Consider the following 9,127-nt stretch of genomic DNA (forward strand, 5'->3'; position numbering starts at 1 on the left):
AGGATGATATTCTCCAGATCCATCCATTTCCTTAAGAATTTCATAAATTCATTGTTTTTAATAGCTGATTAGTACTTCATTTTGTAGATGTACCGCAATTTCTGTATCCATTCTTCTGTTGAGGGACATCTGGGTTTTTTCCAGTTTCTGGCTATTATAAATAAGGCTGCTATGAATATGGTGGAGCATGTGTCCTTATTACATGTTGGAGCATCTTCTGGGTATATGCCCAGGAGTAGTATAGCTGGGTCCTCTGGTAGTACTATGTCCAATTTCCCGGAGGAACCGCCAAACTGATTTCCAGAGTGGTTGCACCAGGTTGCAATCCCACCAGCAATGAAGGAGTGTTTCTCTTTCTCCACAACCTCTCCAGCATCTGCTGTCACCTGAGTTTTTTATCCTAGCCATTCTGACTGGTGTGAGGTGGAATCTCAGGGTTGTTATGATTTCCATTTCCCTGATGACTAAGGATGTTGAACATTTCTTTAGGTTCTTCTCAGCCATTCGGTATTCGTCAGTTGAGAATTCTTTGTTTAGCTCTGTACCCCATTTTTAAATAAGGTTATTTGGTTCTCTGGAGTCTAACTTCTTGAGCTCTTTGTATATAGCTCTTTGGATATTAGTACTCTATCAGATATAGGATTGGTAAAGATCTTTTCCCAATTTGTTGGTTGCTGTTTTGCCCTATTTACGGTGTCTTTTGCGTTACAGAAGCTTTGTAATTTTATGAGGTCCCATTTGTCAGTTCTTGATCTTAGAACAGAAGCTATTGGTGTTCTCTTCAGGAAATATTCCCTTGTGCCCATGTGCTCAAGGCTCTTCCCCACTTTCTTTTCTAGTAGATTCAGTGTATCTGGTTTTATATGGAGGTCCTTGATCCACTTGGACTTGAGCTTTGTACAAAGAAAAAGGAAAGGATCGATTTACATTTCAGCACCATCTGTTGAAAATGTTGTCTTTTTTCCAATGGATGGTTTTAGCTCCCAGATGCAGGTTTTAAACAGTCAAAAATTCACGGTTTTAAATAGTCTGTAAATTTTAGTTTCTGTACATTTTATCATGTACTCTTGATTTTTAAATTATTTTCATTCTTTCCTTTATTCAGATGTTAGTGCTGAGCTCTTCTTTTGTTTGTTTGTTTTTCGAGACAGGGTTTCTCTGTGTAGCCCTGGCTGTCCTGGAACTCACTCTGTAGAGCAGGCTGGCCTTGAACTCAGAAATCTGCCTGCCTCTGCCTCCCATGTGCTGGGATTAAAGATATGCGCCACCACTGCCCAGCATGTTATAGGCTTCTTCTCCCTGTTTTATTTTGAGAATTTGGGGTTGTGATTTTTTGTTTGTTATGGAACTACAAAAGCAGACTATCAATACAACTAAGTTTAGCTTTGTAACTTTAGCCCTTATTCTTAATAAGTTAAAGGTACTTCGAAATTCTTTTAGTACACAAAATTTTCTTCATTGTCATCTTTACTGTTGTTTTGCAGCCACGTGATGACACTCTGAATATTTGTCTGCTTTATCCTTCCATTAGAAATGCTGCAAGAGGGCTGGAGAGATGGCTCAGCAGTTAAGAGCACTGATTGCTCTTCCAAAGGTCCTGAATTCAAATCCCAGCAACCACATGGTGGCTCACAGCCATCCGTAAAGAGATCTGACACCCTCTTCTGGTGTGTCTGAAGATAGCTATTTACACATACTTACATATAATAAATAAATAAATCTTTAAAAAATAGGAAATGCTGGCAAGAACAAAAACATTATATTCTACTGATATAGACCAAAGAGAACTTCCTGAAGGTCAAGGATATAATATTTATTGAGACAATACCATATATTAAGCTGGTGACATATATTGTGTAGTTAATTCTCTTAACAATTCTGAAGGGAACTTTTAGATCATTATTCTTCACCTGAAGAAACTGCGGCTTGCTAAGGCAATATAACTTGAGTAAGACAGCCACAGGTCAGACAGCGAGTCAAATAACAAAAACGAGATTTGAACTTAAGGTTGAATCTAACCCCAGAAAAATCTATGGTTTTCCCAATGTAACATGGATCTCTCTTGTAGGAGTAAGAGATATGGAATATGCTATGAATTGAATGTTTATGTGACCTAAAATTCATGTTTGTAATCTTAACTTCCAGGAAGATAGTATTAAGAAAGTAAATTGGATAATAGATTTAGGTTATGCATAGATAGATGTGATGCGTGCCCCAGATAACTCCCTCATTCTTTTTGACTATATAAGGACTCATGAAAGTAGGCTATTTACTAGCCAAGAAGCCAACCCTTCATCAGACACCCAATAAGCCAGCACCTTTCTTATATAATGCCAGGGATTAAAGCCAGGTCCTCATGCAGAGCTAAGCATACACCCTACTACTGAACCTTAATCTTGGACCTTCCAGGCTCCAAGATTGTGAAAAATAAACATTCATGGTTTACATCATCCAGTTACAGTATTCTGTTACAGCATCCCAAACTGAATGAGACAGCAAGGTTGTTCTATAAAAAAGAATGATCTAGAGGGTTTCCTTTGCTAAAAATGACAATTAATGAAAAGTCTTTATAGCTCCCTCTGTCTTGATGAGAGTTGCCCTAGAAGCAGAATCCAAGAGAAGGATTTCAGTGGGAGTTGGGTGGTAATTCCAGGAAACACCAGTAAAGGAGGGACAGGAAGGGCAGGCAGCCAATACTGGAAACATTATTGAACACTGGAGACAACTGGAGACCAGTCCTGCTGGGGATTCCTAGAGCTCTTTGTTTGTCCATAGCCTAGTTTCTCCACTCCCAGATACTCCAATCAAAGAGAGGAGAAGCAGAGAATTTATTTGCCAACTCACATCCATCATTAGATGAGCGTGGCTTTTGCAGGGATTAGTATTTTAGCACTCTGGGTTTGATTACAAACAGGGCTAGATACTCCTAGGGTTAAAGAAGTTCTGCTGGCAAAGCATGGCAGGTGTTTGCAATAAAAAGCTTTTGGCACAGAGGTGGACACTGAGGGGCTATGACAGAAAACCGATACCCTCTGCTACACCCTCCACTAATGAAAGCCCATGAAAACAGAAATAAACATGAGCTTTGTTAAAGGAGAGAAGGCTATAGAAAGGTCTAAAATCCCCACAAATGGCTGTGCAATGTAATATTCCTGAGACATTCAAATTTAATTTGCCACACTAAGGAAGTGACACCCCCCACTACACTTTAATAATTTAGCTATTATTCAACAGTGATTCTATTAACAGTCCATTCATTTTCTCCACAGCAGTTCAGTCATTGAAATTCACCCACTGTGCCTTGTGACTATTAGTGATACTCAGGGAACTATTATTTATGAACATGTTCAAAAAAAGATTTGACAGATTTCCCATGCAACCTGATACTAAAGATATGATTTCCAAATCTGGCTGCTTAAATGGCTGGCCTGGACTTGATCTCAGAAATTCACTTACCACTGGACTGTTCCTTCACACTTTTCTACTCAAAAAATGGGTAAAAGGAAGAAAGGGATTTTATTTAGAAATTTTAAATACTGATGGAAGGAAGGGCCTTTTTAATGCCTATTAACTCATATAATTTCTTTCAGAGACTCTTTAAGTTGCCTTAATATAAAAAATGTAGGATAGGGAGAAGAGAAGGGTTGACTATTTAAGAAAGCAATAACTGAAGTTAGCTTACACTTAATTATTGAATAGGTACTAAAGAACAAATATTCATAAGAAAAGTGCTACAAAATGGAAATCATTTTTCTCTTTCTGCCTGGGTTTCTTGTTCGAGGATGTACAACTATAGTCTTGTCTTGTACAAATGTACTCATAATTTAACTCAGTTCCTTTTATAAAGTTAGTTTGAGATCAAGCAATGCAGGTAAAGTTGGCCTCCTGAGTTATCAAAGCAGTTAATTGTCCTTCATAATCCAGAACCTAAGTGCATGAACCCACAGGTCACCTATTGAGCTACAACACTTTCTTCTTTAAAGATGGAGATAATTTTGAAAGAGTTGCCATGCTTGGTGTGGACTCTAGCCCCTGAGTTTTGTTTTTGTTTCATTGTTGTTGTTGTTATAGGAGAAGCTAAACTGCATTCTGATCACGACACTAATAATTGGATCAGATTAACCTGTGTTAGAGTTTTAGCCCTGCCACTTACTGGTTTCCTTATTTTATTTGTAATAGCAGTATACTCCTCATTAGAAACAGGATAAGTGTTATTCAATGGAAAACTATGCACTGCCTAGAGCATGAACATGGGAAAACATTTTCTGTGAAGGGCCAGACAGGAAATATTTTAGGCTCCATGACCTTTATGTTCAGTGTTGTTCAACTTAAGGAAAATGGACACAGGCAATTCATGAATGAATGGGTTCCAATAAAATCTTTACAAACTCAGCAGCGGTTTGGGACCCATCTCTCTGGATTATATAACTCTAGCTTTTCATTGTCATTGACCATTACAAGTGGATTTGCAAATAAATCTGATTAATAATGAAGACACAGGAATTCTACCAGTTGACTTCCCTTTCTTACCATGTAAGAGCAGGACAGTTTTGCTTCTACTTTTCTATTTATCACAACATTCTCAATCTATACATATGTCTGTTCCTTGAATTCTCTCTCTAACTAGTTATAACATTCACTCCTAAATGATTTAAAAATTTAACCATGTTAATAAAACTGTAAAGACAACTCAGGAGTATCATGACAGATGTCAAGACTTGCATAATAGGAGAGAAGGTTAGACTCAACTCCAAACTAATAAAAGACAGCTATGGACTTATAAGTGATGAATAGAGTAACTGGACAATTACTAAATTCTTACTAAATCTACTTATCACACTGTTTTGCTTTGCTGCTGCTGTTGTTGTTGATGATGATGATGATTTTTTTCCTAAAGGCAAGCAAGAATGATCAGATATCAAAGATTGGGGAATTCTAGATAAACTATCTAAGCAAGGTTCTTACTCAAATTGGAACAGGCAGGCTGACAAGGCCCAAGAGTGAGGCTTTAGTCACAAAGGATGCTCAAATGGGCCTGTCTAAAGTTATCAGGACAGAAAGCTTTGCCACTGTCTCATCTTCCTACTGTTGAAGCATCAGATCCCATTTCTCACTTGCTTGCCTTTTGTTAAGCAGTGGACCCATCTGTTAATTTTATTAGTAGGGCATCCAGTTGAGAAGTTGCCTGCATGCTTGAACACAGAGAAGTCTGAATAGCCCTCCTAGTATCAGTTCCCAGTAGAGAGGTCACCCATTGGCCAGCTTCAGCTTGCTAGGTTGCTTTAGATCCTAGATGAGGGACTGGCGAGGCCAACTAGAGAGAAGCTGAAGTTCCAGGAAGGATTCACACATTAAGATTTCAACTCTTAGTGCTGCCCCATTCGGGACACTGGGAGAAAGTCAGAAATATGAAACTGGAGAGTTGCAACGAGATTATTAGAGGAAATCAGAAGAATTGAGAATTTGGTAAAGGCTGACAAAGTGTGAAGAATGTGCTACAAGTTTTCTTTGAAACAAATTTTCTACCATTACCCTCTTTGATTTTTGCTAACCAAATAAGGTTATTCTTGTTTCAAGTCCTTTACATTTGGACTTCTTGTTTATATAAGAGCAGCAGGAAAGAGAACAGATGCATCATCCTAGGGAAGTCTGCTGTACTAGAAATTGTCAAAGGATATCTCTGATAATATTCTAAATGTCCTGTGAGGCTAGGAAGTCAAGCCAAGCATTCACCATCACACTTGACTGATACTGCCTCTAAAATTGAGCCAATTCCTCTCTTCTATGGTCCCTGAACTGTACCAATGTTCCTGGGTCATCCAGGATGAAAGTGGCCTTTCTTATGTGTAAGTATAGGAAACTTGTACTCAAGGTACTGGGCTGGCTTCTTCTAAAAGGCTTGGGAAGTATTAGTTCCTTTAAGCCAGCCTTTGCCCCTTCAAACTGACTGGTCACATCTGATTTTATGCAATGTTCTCAAATGTGACATTCCACTAAAAGTCTTAACAGTATAACTAATTTTTGAATTGTGTTATGTTATAAGGAGGACAATTCTTATTGCATTCATGTAGATAATTGTATCGCTGTAGAAATGAGAATACTTAATAAGAATTTCCAGATTCTAAGCAGAAAAGAAAGATGTCCAATTTTAATTTACAAAAGCATATTATACTATAATTTGAGTTTTAGGTATCTTAAGAAAAACATAGGTGTTCCTTACATTTAGAAAATAGGACATTAACAAACCAGCAAAATTCTACACGAAGTGCATAAAGATATAAGCATTCATCATCAGTTCAGTTAGTCTCCTGTAGTTAGTTCCTACACTACTTGATCTAGGGTTAGTTTTATGAACCAGCCAGTCCCTAGCAGAGTTCTGGGATTCCTTAGTCTAGTGAGTAGTCTCAAAGTTATTTAAGGACTTACCTCAGAAGTCTGTACACTAATATACCTGTCATACTTCATTACCATAGGTCTCTGTTTTCAATCACTTTTTGTTAAAGAGGAAGTACTTAAGCTTCTAGCTGGTTGCAAATGCTTTAAAGATGAAAAAGAGGAGGCAAACACTATGGGTGACAAATAAATTAAACTATCAATGTTTAAAGGTTTCCAAGGAGTTTATTTACCAAGCAAAGTTGCTTCTGTGGTATCCACTTAAAAAATAAGAACCAGACTGGGTGTAATAATTCAGTGACAGGATACTTGCCCTGAGTTCTAACGTTAACACTGAGAAAATGACTGGAACAGATCTTATATGGATTGAGTCTATAACTCGGTTGGCATACTGCTTCTCTGGCATGCATAAATCCTGGATTACATCTTCAGCGCCTCATGAACTGAACACAGTAGTAATCTCTTGGATGTAATCTCAGCAGTGCAGGCAAAGTGATCAGGAGTTCAAGGTCAAGCTCATCTACACTGTAAGTTAGAGGCAAGCCTGGGACGCTACATTCTGATTCAAAAAACACATACACAAAAAGAATCAAATTATACATACAGAGGTAGAAAGTATAGGAAAAAGACAAAAAACAAAAGCAAACAAACAAAACCTGAGAATTACAACTGCAAACATTATACCAGCACAGACCAAAGATGGCCAGAATAGTGACAAATTTCTAGAAAGTTTATGGAAGAGTAGCATTTTTTTCTTAACTGATAATTATTTTCATTTAATTAAACATATCAAGTAACCCTAATTGTATCTTACGTTTTTCACAAAGAAAAAAATCCTTTCCCATGTGTATTAAGAACATTTCAAGCTTAGTTTGAGATCATGAAATTTTATCTGTAATAGGATTTGACAAAGAAAAAAGTGTTAGAAATATCATAAGGTTTAGAGTATTTGACTAAGTAACATCCTAGGTCACTATAAAATATTATCTATTTAACACAAGTAACATTGACAATTTCAAACATCACTGTGAAAAAATCACTGTATAAAGTAACATGATTATGAAAAACCTAAAGTTTTAAACAGTGAAAAGACTTATTTCTCTTAATAAATCAAAAAAAGGTTATCATAAGAATCAATATCTGTTCTCATTCTCTACATGCATGCTCTCTCGTGCACACACACACACAGACATGCACACACATGCATGCACATACGTACAGGTGTGCACACACACAGAGGTCTATTGATGACAAGTTTTCATCTCTTCATTGCTTTTGATAGCATTTCTCTTTTGTTACTTTTTTATGTTTGTGGGCCACTTTTTATGAATGGTACATTCAGTTGTTTTCTTTCAACATTTTGATCATATAATTTTACTTTCTCTTGGTTCAAAAGGCTACTGTTGGAAATTATGAAAGTTGTTCTAGTTTCATTCTGTTATTGTCACAAATACCATGACCAAAAGTAACTTAGGGAAAAAAAAAGAGTTAGCTTACATGCCCAGGTCATAGTTCATCACTGAGGTAAGTCAGGGAAGTAATTCAAGCAGGAACTTGCAGCAGAAACAAAGAAATTCAAGCTCATCTTAGCTGTCTTTCTTAAACACTCCAGGCACAGGGGATGATGCTGCCCTGAGTGGGCTGGCTCCTCCTGCATCAGTTAACAGTTAAGGCAGTTCCTCACATACATGTTCTGAGGCCAATCTGATCTAGATAATTCATTGATCAAGTATTTCCTCTTAGAGAATTCTAGTGCACGTTGATGATTAAAGCTAATTAAGACAATAGTTATATTGAGTGTCTTAGTCAGTGTTATATTGCTGTGAAGAAACACCCTGACCATGGCAACTCTTATTTTAAAAAGTATTAAATTGCAGCTTTCTCACAGTTTCAAATGTTTATAGTCCACCATGGTCATGGTGGGAAGCATGGTGGCACACAGGCAGACATGGTGCTGGAGAAGCAGCTGAGAATTCTACATCTAGATCTGCAGACAGCAGAAAGAGAGACATTGGGACTGGCTTGGGTTTTAGAAATCACAAAGCACACTCCCAGTGGCATACTTTCTTTCTCCAACAAGGCCACATCTCCTAATTCCTCTCAAGTAGTGACACTCCCTGATGACCAAGAATTCAAATCTATGATCCTAATGGGGTCATTCTTATTCAAACCACCATATGGAGAATCACTTCTAAATGACCTCCCTGCACCCACTCCACTACTAGTTTAAAAGCTGACTCTTTGCCCCTGCTCTTTAACAATTTAGCCAGTATGTGGTAGAGCACAGAACTTTTGAAGTTTAATATTGTTGATTTGGGCTTCATGAATCTAAGGGTCCATGTCCCCAAATTTTAGACAGATTTTGTCCATTATTTTAAATAATATGTTTCCTATGCCTTTTGTTTTCCTTTTTCTTTTTCTTCTTTTCTTCATCTGCAAGTTGATAGGCTGACAGATGATAATAAATAATAATAATAATAATAATAATAATAATAATAATAATGCCACCCTTGTCATATTTACCAAAAACACCTAAATTATGAACTTAAAAATATTTAAGTAAGGCTTCCAGTCTGTCTGGGCAAGTGCCCTGAGCAGACCTTGGGCACAAACTCCAAAGCTAGTCCCACAACACCTAGAGGAAGCTCTACTTCCAGACACTCTAGCAAGCCCAGGATCACAGGATCCCAGAATCACAGGATACCAGAGACAGCTTGACTCTGAGGAGTTCTGA

The sequence above is a fragment of the Mastomys coucha genome, chromosome X (assembly GCF_008632895.1).
Source record: "Mastomys coucha isolate ucsf_1 chromosome X, UCSF_Mcou_1, whole genome shotgun sequence".
In the NCBI taxonomy this organism is placed as follows: domain Eukaryota; kingdom Metazoa; phylum Chordata; class Mammalia; order Rodentia; family Muridae; genus Mastomys; species Mastomys coucha.